This window comes from Molossus molossus, unplaced genomic scaffold (assembly GCF_014108415.1).
Source record: "Molossus molossus isolate mMolMol1 unplaced genomic scaffold, mMolMol1.p scaffold_m16_p_7, whole genome shotgun sequence".
NCBI classification, from domain to species: Eukaryota; Metazoa; Chordata; class Mammalia; order Chiroptera; family Molossidae; genus Molossus; species Molossus molossus.
Genome location: NW_023425401.1, coordinates 27,209,391 through 27,234,397, shown reverse-complemented (window position 1 = coordinate 27,234,397; position 25,007 = coordinate 27,209,391).

Genomic DNA, 25,007 nt, shown 5'->3' with positions numbered 1-25,007 from the left:
AGCTTGGAGACAGCAGGAAACTTCCTAAGATGACTGATCTGGTAAGTATGGAGGGAGGATTTCATCTAGCGCCCTCTGAAAATAGGGCACAAAGTCAAAGGAGACCAGCAGCCAAAGGGGCCAGGCTTCTCACGGAATTAAAGGATTGCTTGTAGTTTTTAGTCAGTCATGGACTAAACCTGTAGGTGGACTTTAAGGGATCTCAGCTACAAACCTTGGAAGTTGAAAATCAAGAAAAGTCAACGTAAGTTGAGTAAGTATTTTAAAAATCTCTATTTGTTAAAACCCAAAACAGAGTGTGCCTTTGACAGAATACCAGGCCTCATGAAATGAGGTACATTGTTAGAGGGTCTGGATTATCTTCAAAGCTTGAGGGCGTTTCAACAGAGTCTTCATTCCAGTACTTACCAACTTTATAATTTATTTGTTTAACTGTTGTTCAAGTTTTTTTTTAGAAAATTCTAAAGACATTAGTAAATACATAATCCGTTCTAAAATCAAGAGACAAAAATGTTCATACACAAAACTGATTATTTTCTTATCTGTTTAGATTATTTCCATAAATATTTATCACAAGCTTTAGAGCAATCCGATCCTCCTGCCTGGCAGTTGTGCACAGCAAATTGTGTCTTCATTGAAGAATGAAATCTCTAGCATCGCCATTCCTAATCAAAGTTGCTTATTCCTAATATGCTGAATATAGATATACCCTCTAAAAATAAAGTCTTAATGGACAGGAAGTGGATTTTGTTCTTAATGACAACACACGTGCTGAATATATACATTTGTTCCCACTTATATAGGTCAACTGATCTTGTTGAAACAGTATGAATTTTATGTATAAGTTTTATGCATTTTATACTGGCTTAATTGCATGAGCTGAAGTTCATTCCTTATTTTTATTCTCTCCCCTTTCTCACTTTTTAAAACATAATCTGAAACCCCTAGAGCAGCACATTGCAGGGGTAGATACAAAAATTCCTGGTAGCAAAAATACAGAAATTTGATGTGATATCAAAGTATTTTAGCATGTGGTGTTCAAATCCAATCCAGCCCCTTTCTTTATTCATGAGGCTAGGGCAGTGATTTGCAGCAAGTTCTCAAAGGACAAGCAGAACATTCACTTTTCTTACAATAATAATTTAGTTGGATGCAATTAAATAAAACATTTTAAAATCGTGCAATCAAGTTTTGGTCCGGAAATAATTCTTATATGTAGATGGGGCTATATTTTAGTCATCTATTGTTATGTAACAAGTTGCTACAAACTTCAAGGATCAAAATAACATATATTCATTATCTCAAAAGTTTCTCTGGGTCAGGAGACCAGGATCAGGTTACAGATTCTCTGCTTGGGGTCTAAACAAAGCTGCGATCATGGTATCTGGTGGGCTCTATCTTATCGGGGTCCTGATGGAGGAAGCATCAGTTTCCAAGATCACTTAGGCAGTTGGCAGGTTCTATTCCCTTGGGCACTAAAAGCCTGGGCTTCCTGCTCACTGTCAACTAGCAGTTGTCCTCTATTCACTGCCTTGTCCTTCCAACACGGCTACTTACTTCTAGGAAAGCAAGACACTGTAGAGAGAATCAGCCGGCAAAATGAGTCTTAAAAGGTAGCATCATCAGCCCTGGCCGGTTTGGCTCAGTGGTTGGAGCGTCGGCCTGTGGTACAGAGAGACCGGGGTTCGGTTCCGCTAAGGGCATGTACCCCGGTTGCAGTTTGTCCCCAGCCCTGGTTGGTCATGTGGGTGGCAGCCACTCGATGTGTCCCTTTCACATCGATGTTTCTCTCTCTCTCCCTCCCACTCTATCTGAACAAAAAAATGGAAAAATGTCCTCGGGTTAGGATAAAAAAAAAAAAAAGGTAGCATAATCGGAAGTGAAATCCCATCACTGTTTCCACATTCCACTGTTAAGAGGCAGGACACAGGGTTCACCTACACTCTAGGGGAGGAAATTATACAAAGGTAGGAACATCAGGGGGGTGGCCACCGTAGAGTCTGTCTACCACAGAATGGTAGGGAAAGCCAGCGTGAGTACAGTTTGAAAAGCCCTCAAATGTTACACATACGTGCAGTCCTCTCGCCGTCAGAGATTCGCTGCCCTCTACCTGCCCTTGCTTTCGTTTGTTTGCTTTCTTAAAGGAGACTTCTGGGCCTTTATGTCGAATTCGAATTCTCATCTGAATACATATCTGAAATCCATCATAATCCCATTTAATGAGAATGCCTGCTGGAATTTATCCCCATATTAGAGTAGATTAGCTAAAATTTGAGACCTTCTGCCATCCTCGATTGAAAGGATTAAAATTTCCAGCTCTATGTAATTTTTTTTTCTCATAATTTTTTGTTGTTGTTGCTAATCCTCACCTGGGGATGTTTTTTCCATTGATTTTGTTTAAGGGAGAGTAGAAGGGAGGGAGGGAGGGGGAGTGAAAGAAGAGAGAGAGAGAAACATCAATGTGAGAGAGACACACTGACCAGTTGCCTCCTGTCTGCACCCTGCCTGGGCGGGAGATTGAACGAGCCCTTGACTGGGAATCGAACCCAAGACCCTTCAGTGCCAGGGCTGACACTCTAACCACTGAAACACACTGTCCACGGTTCTCATAATTTTAATATAATTTTAACCCCACAATTTTCCTAAATTTTGGATTGACCTTGGAAAACAACAATAGCAGCAGCGATAAAATACAAATGAGCTTTCAAAACATATTAACAAACTAAGAACCTTTCCACTAGATGTTTAGAAATTTGAGAGGCCCCTCCTTTACTCATTAATCTACTGTATTAAAAACTACAGATTATATTCACAATCTGGATACACAAAATATATGCATAGAATATTATGGGATCATTTTATAACATATAAAGAAGCATATAAAGAATAAATTGAGAAAGAAGAAGTTTAAGAATTTCACCAGGTCATATCCATTTGAAAAGAAAAGCCAGCATCAGCAAGAATCAAAGATTCTTTCCCACATCAAAAGAGGTCAAAGAGACATCTGTAATACTTCCAACAATAAAGATATATATATTTTAAAAAGAGGCCAAAGAGGAGTCTTTTTTTTTTTTTTTTATTAAACCATGCGCTATATGTAACACTAGTTCATAATTTTGTTAACCACTGACCTTTCTTCTTCTGACACCAAGCATACGAATGCCTTAAAGATACTTTTCCCCTTAAAGGTGAGTCCAATTGATTATTACTATTTCAAAGTAACTGCTTCAAGCAATCTTCTAGGGCCACAACTTTAAAGAAGTTGTATGATCTTTGACTACTCTCTTGATTTGCGAATCATTTTCATAATATAATTGTATCCATCCTTTAGAATGTTTTCTCATTTTATAACTAAGTAGAAAAAAAATGATTTTTCCCCCATAAATTCATAATTTTCTATCTTCTCAACAGATTCATTTGCTCTTCTCAAGTGTAAGCTTTTAAAATGTCTTCCATTTCTGTCTAGTTCCCAGAATGTTCTACTGGTAGACTAAAAATTAAAAAACACTAAACCTCTTTGAAATAATGGTTTTAAAATACAGTTCCTTTTTTTGAATATGTAAACAGAGTTTGCATGTGTTGGCTTCATTATACAGATTTACACTGTCTTGGAAGAAGAAATAATCTCTCAAATTCTTAAACACCCAATATAGATTTGCAGACCAGGAGGTGGGCAAGGCTTGGCAGCGTTAGAGGACAGATAAGGAGGGAGCACTAGAGAGGGGTGTGGACTAGATAAACCAACTCAGCCTTGTCACAGTCCTCAAGTTACAGTGAACTCTTCATTTGCTAAAGTCACTCAATTTTGTCCAGGCTAGCAAGGCAAGGGAGATGTATGGGACCATCACTATAAATATTCAAGAGTGATTGGGATATGCTCTTCATGATTATAATCAAAGTAGAAATTATCTTTGCTCTCTTTTCATTTAGATTCAGTTGAATAGATCGACTAATCACCATGAATTACTTTAGCTACTGTCTAGTTTTCTCTGAACGTAACATGTCCTATATACATGATATTTTACCACATACAACCGATTCAAAGGCTTTGCTGGGCATCAGGGCAGCACTAAGAAATGTCTTGGCCATTTGGTTAAATTACAGTTCTCGCTACTAGAACAACAAAGCTATATGGGTTACGAGATTCACTGGCTTACTGATTTAGGAAAGAAGTTCTCAAACTTTTTGTCTTAAATATATTATTATATAAAGAGAAAAAAAACTCTTTTTTTTTTTTTTGACAGATGCCGCCTCAGGTTTATTTGTACAAATAGCATAGGAGGACACCAGCTCCATGCAGACAGCAGCCCAGAGGTCACACCTGTCCTCCAGTCTTCACATCCATGGACAGACAGAGCCCTCCACTGTGGAACATTTTGGGGGAGTTTAAGCCAGAGCTGCAGCCGCAGCCTGGGGCTTGGTTTGAGCCTTGGCCTTTGGTTGGCAGAGCCTGAAACAGGCATTGGGGTAAATATATAGATTAGATATAGATATAGATATAGATATAGATATAGATATAGATATAGATATAGATATAGATATAGATATAGATATGTGCAAATTGATTATATATATATATATATATATATATATACATGCAAGTGGATTGAGCTTGCAACTGCTGCCCTTTGGCATCTTGGGCTTGACCTCCTTGGGTTTTCTGAGGGCCTTGGTAGCCTCCTCATGTGTGCTCATAGCCTTGGTGTTGTTGGCCTACATCTTCTACAGACCCTTCTTGTACTTCTTGGCAAAGTGCATGCTCCTTAGAAACTTGGGGTCTACCTCCTTAGGAGACTCATATCTTTGTGATAGGGGTTTCTAGATGCATTTTTGTGCCACTTTCAGGACCGCTTGTGAGTGGTGTGGTTCTTGGCCTTGGCCATACCTGCAATGAAGCCCATCCAAAGAATTATTATTTTTTTTTCAATCCTCACCTGAGGATATTTTTCTATTTATCTTCAGATAGAGTGGAAGGAAGGGAAAGAGAAAAGAGAGGAAGAGAGAGAAACATCAATGTGAGAGAGACACACCAACTGGTTGCCTCCTGCATGATTCCAACCAGGACCCGGGACAACCGCAACCGAGGTACGTGCCCTTGAACCAGAATCGAACCCATGACTCTTTGGTCTGTGGGTGATGCTCTAACCACTGAAAAAAATGGGCCAGAGCCAAAGAACTTTTATTTTTTTGGTACTTGCCCCTGGCGAGAACCGAACCCAGGACTCTCTGGTCTGCAGGCCGACACTCCAACACTGAGCCAAACTGGCCAGGGCGAGAACTATTTTTTTAATGTGGGCCATCTCTATAGATATTTTACCAAATTAGAAATTAAAGGAAAATGTTGAAAACACTTATGTATTCATTCATTCATTTTAAGCAACAATAAACTATATATTAATATTAATAATTCATTATACACTAACATATATAACATATTTGGAATGTTATTGTTTAACATTTTTGTAAATAACTTGAATGATTACCTTAATGAAGACAGCTGGATTCTCTTATCTGTGTTTTGCACTCAAACTGACACAATAGCATACATCACGTGGCCTCTGCAAAGCTCCGCTGAACGATCGTAGGACAGTATAAAAGGCAAATGGTATCCTAGTATCACTATGACCTCAAAGGCCTCTTAGAAGGCTCCTGGGGTCTCCCATGGATTTCTATAACACACTTTAAAAACTTCTGTGAACAACCCTTATGTAGAGGTGAACGGGTATGATGGCTCATAAGCAACCTTAATAAAAGTAGTAGACAAGCCCCAACTGTGCCTCAAAATATATACACACACCCAAAGATCCCGGTGAAGAGTGACATACACTCACTCTTCATGTCATTTATTGTTAGTAAGTACACAAATATGAAAAGAAGAAAATAATTTCCAAAAATATATTATTAAAAGAAAAATATTTTTGTAAGATTTTTGGAAATAGCTCTATCTATCTTTAAATTTAATAAATCCATTTATTAAACAAATGATACAAAAACAAATATCCCATTGTTAGTAGGAAATAGATATTTGATTTCTCATGTGATAAAGTAGAAGATAAATTGTTAAGATACACTAAAAAGTTATATTATGAAATATTTTCAAAATAGTTGAAACTAGCTCTTTGTGTTAATATTAATATCTCACAAAAATTCATAAAGGAAGATCCATTTGGAAGTGATAAAATTATTATACTTAAATTTCATACTAATTTCATTTTTCTAATTTAAGAACTAATTTAGGGGAACAGGGACTGATAAATTTTATTCAGTCATCCCACTTCCCTTAGTCAGAGCACCCTTTGGCTAGAGCAGTAAAAGTTAATAAAGGCTGGCTTTACTTATGTAAGAAATAGATAAAAAGCATTGACAAAGGTTTCTGGCTTTTCTGAAAGAAAGAGGTAGTCAGCTTATAAAGTTTTGTGGCTGTTCATACATAAAAAATGCAATTCTTGTCTGGTTGGTGTGGCTCAGTGGTTGAGCATTGACCCATGCACCAAGAGGTCGCCAGTTCAATTCCCGGTCAGGACACGTGCCCAGGTTGTGGGCTAAATCCTTAGTGGGGGGCATGCCGGTGGAGGCCAATCGATGTTCTCTCTCATTGATGTTTCTATCTCTTTCTCCCTCTCCCTTCCTCTCTCTCTAAAATCAATAAAGAAAAAAAATGTAATCCTTAACAGATTGGTGAACGAATTCTCTCCATTGAGTCTCATTTTATTTAGAGAAATATAGAGTTCAATGCTAGAAAAATATGTGATATTGCACACAAATTGAAAAAAGAAACATTCAAAGTATTTACTAAATATGTCTTAATATTCCAGAACATCAAATGTTTAAACTATGATTAGGACTACATACAAGTATCAAGTCTCAAAAAAGAAAGTATTGCACTCATATCAATTAATTTTAATTTATAGCCAGTTTCCCCATTTCTAGTCTCTGTAAGGTATCTCTAAATACTTTTATTATAGTACCATTTAATTGTAATTATTCACTGTGTGTAAGTTATAATGGAGCAGAAACTATTTTTATTTATATCTGAAATGCAATAATTTGACAAAGTGATTGATATGGAGTTGATTATCAATAATTATTTGTCATACTCTGCCAACAACCAGATATTTTCTCTTAAGCATGTCATTCTCCATTTTTAGATTATTATTTTTTTCTTATTTAAAAGTAAGTGGTGAGCCCAGTTGGTGTGGCACAGTGGTTGAGTGTTCACCCATGTACCAAGAGGTCACCGGTTTGATTCCTGGTCAGGGCACATGCCCAGGTTGTGGGCTTGATTCCCAGAGGTGGGGCATGCAGGAGGCCGCCAATCGATGCTCTCTCTCATAGATATTTCTCTCTCTCTCTCCCTCTCCCTTTCTCTCTCTCCAAAATCAATAAAGGAGAAAAAAATAAGTGGTGAGCCATCTGGTTTCTAAGTTCCCCTCCAGCTCTAACATTTTGATTTTAATATTTATTCTGCTGACAATTAGTACTGTATTTGTTACAACAGGTCAAGAAAAGTGATTTTTTTTTTTTTGCCCTTACACATATTTATCAAATTGGCAATATATACCATTATGAAAAAAAGTAAAATAATGGTAAAAATACAAAATAATCCTCCTATGAATGAGTAGTGATTTAAAAGATAATTGGGATCATATCTTTCCATTTTATTCAATGGTTTTATTATTATCACTTGCTGGTAATTTTTCCCCCCCGAGTAAAATAAAAACTAAAATCCTTAAAATGTTGGATTAACCAACAATGTAACTTAGTGACACTGCACTCAAGTCACTTCTTGTCCCAGGCTGCTTTGGTTGCATTCTTTATACTCTAAAGCTATTCACCAAGACAGTTATCTTCTCTAGACATTTCTTCTGCTTCTGAAGCACTAAAATAATCCCACAGTTTCCAAAAAATCTATTCAGTAAGTATTTTATCATAGGATTTCTTACTATTTAAAATGTACACCATTCAGCCCTGGCCGGTTTGGCTCAGCAGTTAGAGCATCGGCCTGCGGTACAGAGAGACCCAGGTTCGGTTCCCCGTAAGGGCATGTACTTCGGTTGCAGTTTGTCCCTGGCAACCACTCAATGTGTCTCTTTCACGTCGATGTTTCTCTCTCTCTCCCTCCCACTCTATCTGAACAAAAAATGAAAAAATGTCCTCGGGTGAGGATAAAATAAAATAAAATAAAATAAAATAAAATGTACACCATTCAGCCCTGGCTAGTTTGGCTCAGCAGTTAGAGCATCCACCCTTGGACCGAAGAGTCTCAGGTTTGATTTAGTCAAGAGCACATACCTCATACCTTGGTTATGGTTCAGTTCTGGCCCTTGACAGGGTCAGGGTCATGGGCGAGGCAACCAATCAATGTGTCTCTCTCACATCAATGTTTCTCTCTCTTTCTCTGTTTGTCTGTCTCTTTCTCTCTCCCCACCTCCCTCCCACTCTATCTGAAGATAGATGGAAAAACATCCTAGGGTGAGGATTAACAAAAAACACAAATGTATTCTGTTCAGTAGGAAAGAGGATAGGTGTTTATAAAATGAAGTGGGAAAATTGCTTAGAATAAAGGTAGTCATGTGGACTGGCATTTGTTCTTTTTAAAAGCAAAGCTTTGGGCTTCATATAAGAGAAAGAATTTAGTCATGCCTGGAGAAAACATGAAATTTCAAAATACATGGCATTTTCATGACTTTAGAGACTTTCTCCTAAAATGTTTAGTGATTTTTTTTTCCCGGAAACTATCTTTAGAAAAACAGCATAGAGTGGTGATTAAGAACTTATCTCAGTTCAAATCCCAGCTCTGCCCTTACTAGCCGGTCTTTGGGTTAGTTACTTAATTTTTTCTTACTTTAATTTCTCCGTATTTAAAGTGAGGTTAATAATAGTATGTACCTCATAGTCCTGTTGTAAGAATTAATGTTAATAATTGTAAAGATCTTATAAAAAATTGTAGACATGTAGTTAACACACTTTGAGTGCTTGATTGATAAATAAATCTGATAATAATGGCTTTTAATGTATACCTGGATATATCACAAAAAATTTAACCTATAACAAAAACTAAAGAGATTGTATAGAATAGAGTATATGAGGGCCAAGAGTCTAAAGGGGAAAGCTACACAGACAAAAACAGTGACCAAAAAGAAGAAATATGGGGGGGGGGGCATTTCTGTGTTCCATATGCAATTAATTCAAAATATGTAAGCAAAACTGTCCCAGTTTCCATAATGTGCATGAGCAGCATGAAATGTTTGCAGCTTGTGTTATGGCATAAAATTTTAAATTACGGTAAGAAGATCTGTAGGATTCTTTTTGTAACAAAAAAATAAACGAGCTGTTCTATGTTCCAAATGAAATATCGAATAAAATGTTGAAAAAGTTTCCTATCAAAGAAATGCTTTCTGCTGTATTTTATACGTAGGCAAAAAAATAAAAAAGCACCTTCATGTTTAGAACACTAAGAAATTTAGGTTTGTGTTGACGTAGAATAATTTCATAACGAAGTACAAAATGGCAAACGTGGACAGTTTGCCACCAACTACAATTACTTCTAAAAGAACACACTAAAAGAACATTTTTATAAACACAATTTTATACAAGAGACTAAAACATAAAGTATTAAAAAAAAAGAGAGAGAAAGAGGAGAAATGATACTGAACTGAGAGGCATAATCATGGGTTCTTTAAGCAAGTTTGTTAGAAAATAAACCCGGAAGACCTAAGATAAGTCGTGTGAAGTCTAAGGAAATGGGAGTTTTCACATTTTGGAAGAAAAAGAGAAAGAAGGCTTAGAAGGACATTAATATATCTAAGCTTACTATGCATAGTAGGGGGAAGTTGGAGAAGAGATGTCACAGATATATGTGTGTAATTAGACAGGGGTGGTTGATAAATGACAAGATATGTCCAAATATACAGTCACATTAATATTTAGATATAGGTTTCAACTATTTTTAAAAGATAAAAAATATACCAGCAAAGAGGATTAAATATAGGATCTTAAAACTGGAAGAAACTTGAGTACAGTCCAATAAAATCTTATTTCAGAGATTAGGGAAATGAGGCTCCGAACTATGGATAACTTAGTCACAGAACTGGTCAGTTAGCAGAATTAGAGCTTGGATGCGATCACTTGATTCACTGGTCAGTGCTCCTTACTCTACACCTGCCCAACCTATCATGGCGCAGGGCTGACTTTTTTCCTCACCCAATTACCCTGAATAATGTTATTCCGAATAATCCAGAGAAATTACTAGATTCAGCACAACTATGAATGTGCATCAAACCAACAAAAATTCTCTGTAATACATAGTACTAAAAATACTTACAAAAAGTAAGAACAATAATTTTAAAGCATAAGTACTATGTTGTTTAGCTACCTGTTAACTGTTAAATGAGAATGAACAGAATCACTGAACTTGCTAATGAATTCAAAGAAACTAAGAAAAGTAAATACATTGTAACTGGAGATCATTATGACCCTCACTCAATCTGTTGTGCATTCATTCATCATGTATTTACTACATGCTGGCCACTGTGCCGGGTCACAAGAGCACAGGAACGAACACAGACCTTTTCCTTACCAGTGGTGTGCTGGGGAATGATCAGCAATGAACTCTCGAGGGGAAGCCCTGCCTTGCATCACCTGGCAATTTCCATGGTATAAATACTCCACCATGGCTGACTTTGAGCTACCAATGTGACATCACTGAACATGACAATGAGGAGAGATGTGCAGTAACTCGCCACTGTGTACTGTTTCCAGGGTAACTGTCAGCCCTTCCAAGCCAGTGTGAGCTGGCTCCACCATACCACTGGACCTTCATGGAGCATCTTCTGTTTCTGAGAAACAGATAATTAACAGGAAAACTAAAAATTGTACACGATTACATACTGTAGTATAAGTGTTGTGACAGCCACGAGGTGATGGCTCACTGGGAGCGGATTGCTTAAGGTGGGGTGGGCACAGCTTTCTGAGACGATGACAGAGGCACTAAGGGTGACAATGAGCTGAAGGAAGAGCTCTCCACTCAGAGGGAAAACAGTACAGGGAAGGCACTCAGAAAAGGTGCATTGCAGAAAGCAACCAAACTTTCTGTCTCTGGTAGACGGCGCGAAACATGTATTTACTTTTCTTGCTTATTCAAGTTTTAATTAAAGTTCACTGAGGCTGAAACTCAGAGTTACCCCATTGACCTCACTAGCCTTTTTCTGTTTCCTGCCCTCCTTCTAAGTTTCTGAAAATTCTGAGTGCTCTCTGAACCCCTTTCAGTGAGGCGGGCCTGGCAATGCATCTTAGGAGGAGGCTTTAGGTCTTCCAGACTAACCAGAATGGATATCTACAAATTAAACCATCCTTCACAACACTCACTTCTCCCCAGCACAATGATCATGGACTAACCACATGTACAGATTATATTTTACTCCTTACCAAAGACCTTTTCCCCTCTAGGCAGTCAATATGTAAGGTAGGAAAAGAAAAGGAAAAACAATTAAATTCATTCTCACCACATTAAAGATTTTTAAATTACTTTAAAATTTCACCATCTTATGAAAATGAATAAGAACTTCATATTCTGTAAGCAGTTTCCTCTTTCCTGTCCATGGTTTGACATCAGGAGAAACAGATAACATGTTAGTAAAAGGAGAGAGATTTTATAGTACTGAATATTTCAAAATCCTTTAAAGACGCCTTGTTTAATACATTGTGAGAAATGCACACATTAATAATGTTACCTCGTGTCTTCACCCCACCCCATTTCATCTGCACCCAAAGCTTTGAAATCTATCTTTTTAATTTAGAAACTATCTTACAAATTCTAATTGAGTGAGAAGCCAGAAACATCAGAGATTCCTATGCTGCTAACAGAAATATTGCCCAAGTCTGATTGCTGTAAGTCTATGAGAATTTCTACAGCAAGTAATGCTAAATTAGTATTGAAATATATCTCAAACAAATAGAAACTTTTTAAGATTTTCTATATTATAGATTTTAATGCCCTTTTTATATAATATTTTAATATGCTTTTTCATTGAGTTTTTGGAGAGAAAGGAAGGGACAGAGAGAGAGAAACATCGATGTGAGAGAGAAACATTAATTGTCTATCTCTTGCATGCCCCCTACTGGGGATCGAACCTGCAACCTGGGCATGTACCTTGACCAGGAATCGAACCGGGACCTTTCAGTCCTTGGGACCATGTTCAATCCTCTGAGTCACACTGGGTTGGCTTAAATGCCCTTTTAAAAAAGGATCTTAGAAGACAAGACTAAATGATTCAAATTTTTATTGAAATTCTTTCTGTGGCTTTGGCCAGAATTGCCATGTTCATTTCCACATTTGAATGAATAAAAGGGGGAATTACTTAATCAGTTTTGTACTGAAAAGGATGTTATTAGCAGATTTTTGGTTTTCAAGACTAGATTATTAAAGATATACTTTGTGGGAGAAAAAACTCACTTCAGTTTAGGGTGCATTTAGTTTAAAAAGAGTGTCCTCACTCTTCTAGAAAAGGTTGTCAGTCATTAAAGCAGTTCCGGCAGATCAGGTTTTACTCCCGTTTACCAGTCAATGTCAGTTGATTAAGACATACCTATTTTCCGGAAGTTCTCACATTTGATGTAAGATAACATACGAAGAATAACAATTAAGAATATATTCAATGTGTTCAAAAAAAATCCATAAGAGTGGTAAGTGTTTCACGTGGGATCATGGATATGGAAGGTGTCAGGGATGGCTTCCCAGTACTGCTCAGTTGAGTCCAAAGGAATATGTAGACGTTCAACAAATGGATGCAAAAGGGTAGAACATTCCAAACCAAGAGAATGTACTAAGGCACAGGGGACAGATTATATGGCTGCCTGGGGGCATCTCATACAATTCTGTTGAGTTAATGAGCAAGGGGTGGCAGGAATGAAGGCTGGAGAAATAAAGATTAGTACAGGAAAATTTTTATATCCTGTGCATTTAGAAAATCAGAATAGCCCTGGCTGGTTTGGCTCAGCAGTTAGAGCGTCGGCCTGTGGTCCAGAGAGACCTGGGTTCGGTTCCCACTAAGGGCGTGTACCTCGGTTGCAGTTTGTCCCCAGCCCTGGTTGGGTCGTGAGGGTGGCAGCCACTCGATGTGTCCCTTTCACGTCAATGTTTCTCTCTCTCTCTCTCTCCCACTCTATCTGAACAAAATATCAAAAAAAAACTTTAAAAAATCAGAATATAAACTAGGATAACATAGTAAGAATGTGAATATTGTATTATTGGATTTTAACCCAAAGTACAAAATCAATACCCAACAGTCCATAGTGATTATATATATATACACACACACACACACATACACATTTATAATAAATAGGAGAGAATAGACAATCTTCCATGCAGAAGAATGTTGATAATTGATGTGATACTGCCCACCTCCTGAAGGAGATAGAGCATTAGCCCCACCCCTTGGGTGTGGGCTACACAAAGTGACTTTTTCCCCAAAGACATAGAGGGGGTGGGGGGTCATTTTTAGTGGAGAAACCTGACAAACACTACCTCAGCTAGGTGATCAAGACTAATGCCAACACTGATGTCATGTTGGCAGCAGGTGACCTTCACATGACATAATAAGAATGGCACTTTTCCTCTGAGGTCTTCCTCCCAGAAGCCACAACGGAAGTCTGAATATGAGGGAAGCATCAACAAATCCCAGTTTGGTGCATTCCACAAAATTTCCCGTTAGTACTACTCAAACTCTCAACGTCACTAAAATAAGGAAAAGTCTGAGAAACTGTTCCAGTCAAGAAGAACCTGAGAAGACACAATGAGTAAATACAGTGTGGGATCCTGGGAGGAATCCTATGACAGGAAGAGAACATTAGGTTAAAACCAGGAACATGTAAGTAAAATATGGGCTTCTGTTAATAATAATAATGTGTCAATATTGGTTCATTACTTTTGACAAATGAATCACACAAATGTAAGATGTTACCAAGGGTGTGTGTGTAGGAGGGTTACGGGGAGCAGGGCATATGGACATTTTCTGTACCATTCTTATTACTTTTCTTTACCTTACCATATCAAGACATTTTCTCAGTCCCATTCAGTATTTCATATAAAAAGATTTGCCTTAAACCAGGCTTCCCCAAAGTTGAAAATATTCTGTCTTTAAACTTCCCCTTTGGAAAAGCTACTAGGATTCTGTCAGTGTAATCTCCTCTCCCTTTCTGCAGTTATCAATAAATGTTTCTGCTTGGACAATGGGTGATATTATGATTTTTTCAGAAAGCCTAAAATCAACACTATGGAAAACGCATGTAAACAATAACTTTGACCCATATCCTTTTGGGTATATGAGGATATAATATATTTGGTAAATTGGCTTACATATTCCCATCCCCAATACTCTCTCCCATTCCAATTAGTATCATGTCACTAGAGTTTCTAATCACAAAAACCAGTTTGGGTTCTTTCCTGAAGACTAATATAAAAACTCTTCACTCCTTTGTTCCCAGATCACTATACTCCTGAAAAATATGCAAGAACAACAACACAAAGAAAACAAGGGTTGTATGAGTTATATTCCCACAATGAAAGATTGTCATAACAGTTATATTATAGTGGCCATTAGCTACTTCATTGTTTTATTCTTAAAAATGATATAGTGTATTTGTGAGGGAATACACAAATATCAAAGTATGAGGAGACAGAAGGTAAAAAGAGGACACTTCAAATTGCTATTCTTATAAACATGGGAGTATCACAACTAATTATTAAATCAAATCATGTTAAATCAGCACTAGATTGTAGTAACTGCTTAGTAATTTGATAGCCTAGCAAAGCAGCCATTACCTAATGATGACAGCTCTTTACCCAGATGGAAAGTCACAGGAGATTGGAACTACTGCCACACCATACAACATTAATCAGAATAGCCATCAGTAATGGCCCCTTCAGCGTATCAAATCAGTCATGATTAGTAGGGGTGGTTCAAGTTCAAAGAGTTGAGAAATTAGACAGCAAGGCTCTTGGTCCCAGGACCAGGACTCTGCTGCTCACCAATCTGTTTGCCTGAGTTTTAGGAGCTGGTTAGACTATGTTTCAAGAGATGCAAAGCCCTGTACGACCAGATGGCCTTGTCCTACTCAGCCATTTTAAGCCATATAGAAAATTTTAAAATAACTTTTTAAACTTAGTTAATCCAAAATGCCTGTCTCAAAATATAAAACATATCACCCTTCACTGTCATCTCAACCTTTACCCCAGCCCTGACCCTCAGCTCATCCCTGAACCATGAGTCCTTTCTAAATCTTACTTCATTCCTGAACATTATACCAACTAGGATATAACGCATTTCTTGTCTCAACTCTTATCTTCTTGAGTAGGTCTCAGACACTGAGAAATAAACTGCTACACGTATTAAAATATCATAGAAATAAAAATTTAAAAGTCTAACCATTTATTGTCAAGTTCATGACAAACTATTTCTGACTGAAAATATTCTTGGCATCAAAGTGGCTAAGCAAAGTGACTCAGTCACACTACCTGCATTTACATTGCTCAACAGCCACATATAGCTAGTGACTATCATATTGGACGGCACAAATGCAAAGCATTTTTACTAGGCTAGAAAATTCTATGAGACAGTGATGATTTGGAATGTTTATAGCTGTAAAAGATAGAATAAAAAAAGACAAGCAAACAATAACAGATTGTCAGAAATTACTAGATTTTGTCCCACTGTTTTTTGTTTTTGTTTTTTTATCTTCACCCGAGGACATTTTTGCTGAGAACATTTTTGCATTTATCTTCAGATAGAGCTGGAGAGAGAGAGAGAGAGAGAATCATCGATGTGAGAGAGACTCATTGACTGGTTGCCAACCACATGACCCCAACCGGGGCCAGGGACAAACTGCAACCGAGGTACTGCCCTTAGCGGGAGCCAAACCCGGACTCTCTGGTCTGCAGGTCGATGCTCTAACTGCTGAGCCAAACTGGCCAGGGCTATTCCATTGATTTTTAAGTATGCATTTCAGTGTGATTTGACAAATATATATTATGTTATCAACACAAAAATTAATATACAGTTGTCCCTCAGTATCCATAAGGATTGATTCCAGGACCCATCCCCAACTCATGGATGCCAAAATCCACAGATGCTCTAGTTCCTTATATAAAATGATATAGTATTTTTATATAACCTACCCTCATCCTCCCATATACAGTACTTTTTTTTTTTAGCCTCACCCGTGGACATTTTTGCATTTCTCTTCAGATAGAGCGGGAGGGAGAGAGGGAGGAAGAGACAGAGAGAGAAACATCAATGTGAGAGAGACACATTGACTTGCCACCTGCATGACCCCAACAGGGGCCGCAGACAAACTGCAACCAAGGTATGTGCCCTTATGGGGAGCTGAACCAGGGTCTCTCTGGTCTGCAGGCTGACACTCTAACTGCTGAGCCAAACTGGCCAGGGCTCATATATGGTACTTCTAATCATCTCTAGATTACTTATAATACCTAATGTGAATGCTATGTAAATATTTATTATACTGTATTTTTAGGAATTTTTTTAAAATTGAGCTGTAAATTTTTGTTATTCAGTTGCAGGAATTATTTATATGTTCTAGATACAGACCTTTATTGGATCTGTTTTAAAAGCACTTTCTTGCAATCTATGGCTTGCATTTTAAGTTTCTTAACTGTTGCTTTCAAAAGACAGATTTTAATTACAACTAATTTTAACTTACCAATTTTTCTTCTATTATCAACTTTTTTATTCTATAATTCATACTTTTAAATGTCTTCTGTAAATTTTCAATTAATAAAAAATTGTAAAGATATTTTTTCTATATATTCTTCAACAAATTCTATAGTTTTAGCTCTTTTATTCATGTATGTGATATATTTTGAGTTAATTTTTGGTGTGGGAGGAAGATCAAAAATAATTTTTCCACAAATATGAATTGTTTCAGAAATATTGAAAACATTTTCTTTCTCATTCAATTATCTTAGCAAATATTTTAAACATCAATTAACTGTGTATTTGTAAGCTGATTTCTGGACTACCTTGCCTGATGCATTGAACTGTCTGTATTCATTCTAATACTACATGTTTTGATCACTGTGGCTTTATGGTTAAGTTTTAAAATCTGGTGTTTTAACTCCAACTTTCTTTTCAAAATGGTTTAATTTTTTTTTAAGTCCCTCACATTTCCATAAATTTTAAAAGTCAACTTAGATTTTACAACATCATCAAAACAGTCTGCTAGGATTTTTAAAGAAGCTATGTTGGATTGACAGGCCACTTTAAGGAGAAATGCCAACTTTATGGTATTGAGGTCTTTCGTTCAATGAGCGTGGTTTATCAATATTAGATATTTTTACATTCATTTCAGTAACAATTATAGTTTTCAGTACATAGTTTGTGTTAAATTGTATCTCCAATTACAATCTCAGTTACCATGGAGCTGTGCAAAACATGGATATGCTTCCTATTTGCATGAGTTTCAGTAAAGATGAACCTATGCAACATGAGACTGTATTTTATGTTTTATTTTTTAAATGTATTTTTCTTATTTTTTGTTTCTCTTTTTTTGTTGTTGTTTAATTATTTTTATTTCTTTGTATTTCATGTTTTTATGTTATTGGAAAGAGTATTTTTAATTTTAATTTCCAAATTACTGCTGCTATTTTATAAAAATTTTATTTATTTTTTTTATACTGATTTTATATCCTTCAGCCATGGTAAACTGACTCACTAGTTTAGCTGCTTTTCTTGTATAGTCTTTTGATTTTTCTGCATATATGATATCTTTTCTTCAAATAAAAATGCTTTTACTTCTTTATGTTCAATTGTATGCCTTTCATTTCTTTTTCTTGCCTTATTCTTTTAGCTAGAAAAAAAGTACAATTTTGAATATAGGTTATGAGAACAACAAATATCCCTGCCTAATTGCCAATATTAGGGAAAAAAATCATTGTTTTTATCATTACATGTAATGTTAGCTGTATTTGTCTCAGTGTTTTTTCTTTATTCTTGTTAAGTTGTTAGATTGAAGAAATTACATCTATTCTTAGTTTGTTAAGGCTGTACTAAGATGTACTATTTTATTATTTATTTTCATTTGTTTCTAATTTTTGTTTTCTTTTCTTGCCTTCTTTCAGATTATTTAAATAATTTTTATAATTCATTTTAATTTTATATATTTTCAGCGATATATATATTTGTAACCAATTATCTTTTAATGCAAACTAAAAATTAGAAAAAATATTTTATATTATTCACATATTTTCCATTTCTGGTGCTTCTCATTCTCTCTTGCCTTTTCTCTCACTTTCCCTCACTCTCTCTTCCCCTTTTCCTCCAGCTCCCTCCTAACTGCCACTCTCTTTCGAAGTTCTCCATTTTATCATCTCAGCCTCCCAGAATTTTGATCTCTGTATTTTCAGGTCAGCTGGGCTTTGTGTTGGTACCTCTCCTTGCATTATATGAAAAATCACTTCTAGTAAATAGCCTAGGTAAACCTTAGGGCCTTATCACTTGTTTTTCTTCTCTCTGAGATCACAGTACTGTTCTTCCTCCTTCGGTTCATTGTCTGAAACCCATTATTCTACCTCTTTTTTCAGTTTTCTGATTTTTTTTTTTTTCAGTGTGCAGCAATTGCCATGGCTATTTATCCTTCATGGGCAGCTGAAATTCATTCATTGCTTTTAGACCTGATTTCTACTTTGTTTAGTATTAAGATCATGAATCCTGCTCTTACTTTTGTCTTAGATAGTTCTTTGGTATACAGCCTGTTGCCTTTTTCATTGTGATCCATTCTGAAATTATTTGTCATTTAATAGATGAATGGAGACAATTTGCATTTATTAAAATGGAAAACATTTAATTTAAGCAGCTGGCTTTTATTTAATTTGTTTTTCTTTCTTAGTTTTTTAATAATTCTTTTTTACATTGGTCTGTTTCTTTGTTTCTTGGTGTGTGTGTATGTGTGTAAATCATATCTAGAAAGTATTATTGCTGCTGTTGTAGTATAAGTATAGCTAACTATGTAATTTTACATGAGGCCTTCAGTCCTCTATAGAAAATTGATCTTGTATTGTGAGCAGTATTAAAATTACCTTATTTTTCTCTCCTTTTTTCCTTCACACTGTCTTCTTCACCAATATATATTACTCAGTAAGATTTTCTTCCTACTTTAGTACTTTTGTAACATTAAAATGCTTATGCTCGTATTTGATCTTTTAGACTAAAATAATGTTTTGAATTCTAGCTAATAGAGTTGAGGCAATTGGAGAAACTACTTAATCCATACCTTGCTTACCTCTCTTAAAATAAAAAGACCATTGGACTCCCGTGGCTCCAATCCATGGAGGTCTACATTAGCAAACCCAAATCTAACCATATAAATGCCTCAAGAATACAAAAGTGAAACCTAAAGACAACCAATCACAGACAATTAGGATTTAAACTATAGCCAATCACACAAGTTCTTATCTTTACTTCCAAAACTCTAGATCAGTCTTTTCCCTAGCTTCTGTTGGCAGAGTGCTCCTAACCAGTTCCGGTTTGGTGCTGCCATGTTCAAATTGATTTTTGTTCAAATAAACTCAAAAAATTTAATATGCCTTAGTTTATCTTTGATCACCCATCTCCCTACCAGACATGGTTAGACATGTCATCTCTACTTTGTCAGAACATACAACTTAAATTCTGTTCTCCCAATCCACCCATTGTAGTTGTAATCCTAAATATTTTCAATTCTTACTGCCAATCTTTCAGCCATGGTTTCCCCAGTCATCTCTGAGCGATGGCAAGTTTGTCCTCTAGCAATTTTTCAAGGGAGGAAAATTGTCAAAAAAATTCTCTAACTGCTGTATGTTCAAAGTAGCATGACTGTGACCTTTATAGTTGAAGAATAATTTCACATGTTTATACTCCTCAGAAGATTTTTTTTGTGTGTATATGTTTCTTCGTTGTCTGCTGATGTCAAATGTTGGTGGGGGGAAAAATGTGAAGCCAGTCTGACATTTTACCCTGACAAAGGATTTGGTATTTCTCCTTGGATGTCCAAAGTTTTCCCTTTTCCTATTGTTCCAAAATTTTACTAGGATGTATCATGCTTTCTACCTGGGTCAGTTTTTCATAGAACATACCCTTTTTCAATATGTGAAATTAGCTCTTTTATTTTAGGAAAGTGTGTTCTTGAACAATGGGTTCGATTGTTCTGTTGTATTATTTTGCAATTGTTCTTTGAGGTGTCCTCTAGGATGCACCTGGCTCCTGCGAGGACACGGCTGAGTTAAATGGAGATGTGATAGGGATGACCACTCATGCATCTTTTAAATCTTTGATCTTGGCGTTCATTTCTACGCTCAGCTCCCAGGTGTAATTCTGACTTCCCTAGCTAAGGATTCAGTTCCAGAGGCTTTTACTTAGCCTCCACACTATGATAGCTGTTATATATATTGTCTGTACCAATGATATATTCAGGGACCAGTGAAATGGTCATGAATAAAACTTTAATAACCCCACTGTGAACTAGACCGTGCCCAGAACCTTATCCATTTTCTTGCTCTCGCATGCTTTCATATTAACAAGGAGACCATGACAACTATTCAGACCTCTGAGTATAAATGTCAACATGGACCGTGTATCTAAGACTCTTCAAAATGTTTTCCTTCCCCCACTATACAGTTAATCAAGTAAATTATTGTAGGTTCCTTCAGGGAAGAACATGAAGGTGTGTTACCATGTACATGTGCCATCTTACTACAGAGGTCTTTTCCTAGGACATAGCCTTTACTTCAGTTAAAAATTGCAGGTCTGAAAATTGACCAAAGTCTAGACCTGGTCAAGCTAGACAGAGATTGTAGTTTTTTTATTGGGATAACCTCCCTCAGCCTCCTGATCATCCATCCTTTAGTTCTTCTGACAATACACACTGATTGGTACTCTTTCTAGTTGCCCATCTGTTATGCCCCCAGTGACATCATATTCTATTAACAATGTCCACAATTTCCCATGAGTAAGGTCTCCTTGGCTGTCATTTAAACTTTACCATTCATTATAAAAACTACAGCTACCTTGTTTTGGACAGGTAAGCCCTGCCTACCTGCCTCCTGTGGGGTCAAGTTTCTGGGTCCTACTGTCCCCATTGTTATTAGTGAGTCTAGTTAGGTAATGGACTCTCCTACCATTATACATGAACAACGGAGGAGAATAACCATTGAACATCTTAGTAATTCTGATGCACATGGTATAACAATCCCATAGAACACAGCAACCTGGTGTGTCTTCCAACATTATATAACATACTCACTTCAACATACACACTTCTCTGAGTTCTTTTTCATCCCTTCCTCCATTGTTTCACGTAGAAAATTTAGTAGTTTAACCTCATTTAACATGGCCATAGCATATTTGGCCATATCTCTTTTGATATTGGTGGAATGTTACGTCCTGAATTTCAGGAGAGTGTTTCCAAATCAACAGACTCTCCCCTATTCGATTTGTGCCCTGACCTCTTTGATAAAACATCCTCTGTGCTCAGTCCTGCATATAATCTCCGCTCCTGAGACTAGGTCTGGTAGTTCCTCTGTGGTAGAGACCCATTTCTTCTTTATTGTTCTTTTTTTATCCCATGCTCTGACTTAGTCGTGCTATGATTTAATCCTAGTTAGAGTGGAAAAGTGGGAATACATCCTGAGAAGGGCATAATTATCTCTCTGGGTAGAGAAATTTGCATGACTTTTTGAAAAATGCTGCTGTGCTGCCCAGAATCCTTTCAATAATTTGTATTCACTACTGGATGGTTTATGCTCCACTTATGTTGCTTTTGACAACCTTTACAGATAAGTAATTTGTCTGTGTGTCCTCTTTCTCATTCTTCTCTTTCCTCCTGGATATTTTCCATGCAGAGAAACTGGAAATTCTGGCTTATGCAAAAATATTCAATTCAAAGCTCAACATACTTTTAATATATTAACTTGGTTTCAGGCAACTGAGTAGAATTTGAGAAACATGCATTTGTGTGGATATTTGCATATGTCCATGTAATGACTGTTATTATTGATATTAGATGATTTTTTTCAGTTTTGAAAATTAGAGCTGAATCATCTGGAATGCATAATAAAACAGCAGGAACCCCAGGGGCATCTAGACAATATTTGTGGATTTAAAATAAGATAAATATTTTATTTTACAATCTCATGGAGAGAGATTTCTTGTTATGTTTTAAAATTAAAAGCACCAAAGCCTTTGATCTATTAATCTTCTTTTTGGGAATCTACTACACACACACTATATATATATATATACACACACACACAGAGTGTATTTACTAAAGCATCTTTATGATGGAAAACATCTGGAATCAACTCTAATAGCCACCAATAAGAGAATTATTTAGTGAATGACAGTATATATATTGGAAATAACATAGGTAGGAGATAGTTTTATATTTCTGATTGCAAGGCTGACCATGATATATAATTAACTGAAAAAAAAGCAAATTATATCATAGTACACAGTATATTCTATTTTTATTAAATATATGCAAATAATTGTTTAACAACATGGAGACTAAAGAGAAACCTGTTAGGTGACATAAAATAATATTGGGTATAAATAGATAAAATTATTAATTCTTTCTTTATATTTTAAACTTGTTTACTTGTTGCATCAAGCATGCATCATTTCTCCAGTTAGAAAACAATAAAGAGAATAAAGGATAAAAAATAGTACGAGAAATATTCCAGGAAGATACAGGAAATATTCAACCACTTAGCTCTGGGAATTCAACAAGATACTAGTGAAATTCGAGGGAAAAAACACTAAGGTGGCTTTAAATCTAATCTACTCCAATCATATGAAAAACCCAGCTTTCTCAGGCCTGGCAAGATGGCAGGATTTAGCACGCCCAAGTCCCACTGCCAGCTGAGCAAAGTGGTGGCCAGAGCAGGACATGCGGCAGGGTTAGGGTGAGCACAGGACACAACACAAGCAGCTCCCCGAAGCTTAGCCTCAGCCAGGAGTCAACCAGGGTTTAGAATCTAATTAAACCAGTACCACCATTCCAGAAAATGTATTTAACTTTCCCACCCATATAATACAAATGATAATACCGATACTTTGTTTCATAGACCTATTTACAGAGTAGTAACAAAGCACTTAGAACTTCATGGGTGCACCCAACAACAGACCACTTACACATAAAAACAAATGCTAATAGAACTAATAGAAAAAATAAACATCAATACAATAATAGTAGGAGACTTTAATACCCTACTCTCAACAATGAATAGATCACCCAGACAGAGAATCAATAAGGAAACAGTGGATTTGAATAACACTATAAACTAAAAGGATCTAACAGACATATAAAGGACATTCTATTAAATAGCAGCTGGATAAACGTTCTTCTCAAGCATACATGAAACATTTTCTAGGATAGATAATATGTTAGCCAATAAAACAAGTCTCGCCAAATTTAAGATGATAAAAATTATATTAGGTATATTTTCCTATAGTGGTATGAAACTAGAAATCAATAACAAAAGAAAAGCTAAAAAATTTACAAATGTGTGGAAATTAAACCACACACACCCAAACAACCAATGAATGAAAGAAGAAATCAAAAAGTTATCTTGAGACAAATAAAATGGAAACATAATATACCAAAACTCATGAGATACAGCAAAAGCAGTTGTAAGAGTGAAACAGTTATACACTTAAAATTTTAATACATGAATAGAAGAAATTGAAGAAGACACAAATAAATGGAAAAATATCTATGTTTATGAATCAGAAAAATTAACATTGTTAAAATATCCATACTACCCATCTAAAGAGTCAATGCAATCCCTATCAAAATTCCAACAGCATTCTTTACAGAAATGAAACTAACAATTCTAAAATGTTCATGGAAAAGTACAGAACCCCTAATATCCAAAGCAATCTTGAGAAAGAAAAACAAAGCTGTAGGTATCACACTTCTTGATTTCATACTACACTACAAAGCCTTAGTTACCAAAACAGCATAAAAAAGCAGACACATAGACCAATGGAACAGAATTGAGAGCCCAGAAATAAACTCATGCATAAACAGTCAATTAATATTTAACAAAGAAGCCAGTAGTACTCAATGCGGAAAAGATAATCTCTTCAAAATATAGTGTTGAGAAAATTGGATATTCACATGAAAAACAATGAAACTGGACCGCTGTTTCACACCACTCAAAAAAATTAACTCAAAATGGATTAAAGACTTAAATTTAAGACCTTAAACCATAAAACGGTTTTAAAAAAATACGTTAGAAACCTCCTTGACATTGGCCTTGGCGGTGATTTTTTGGCTACGACACCCAAAGCACAGACAACCAAAGCAAAAATCAACTAAAAACTTCTGCACAGAAAATGAAACACTCGACAAAATACCGTCGTCTCTCGCCACTTCACGCTTCAATTTTCAGAGTTTCAGTCTATCGTGGTTTTTCCAATGACAGATAAACGAGGACCGACTGTATACTATATTTGAAAAAACCGCCGTAGAGTGAAGCCGCAAAGTCGAAGCGCGAAGTGGCAGGGACGACTGTATAAAGAAGGAATCCTACTTCGCAGAAATTCATTTATCATGGTAGAGTCTGGAACTGATTAACCGTGATACACAAGGGCCGACTGTACAAAAGCAATCTATGGAATGGGAGAAAATATTTTCAAATTGTATATAAGATAAGGTGGTTGCCCTGGCTGATTTGGCTCAGTGGTTATAGCATTGGTCCGCAGACCAGGGAGTCCCGGGTTTGGTTCCTGCTAAGGGCAATACCTCGGTTGCGGTTGCAGTTCATTCCCTGCCCCAGTTGGGGTTGTGCGGGTGGCAACCGATCCATGTGTCTCTCTCGCATCAATGTTTCTCTCTCTTTTCCTCCCTCTCTCCCTCCCTCTGTATCTGAAGATAAATGCAAAAATATCCTCGGGTGAGGATTAAAAATAAAAATAAAAATAATAATTATTATTATAAGATAAGGTGGT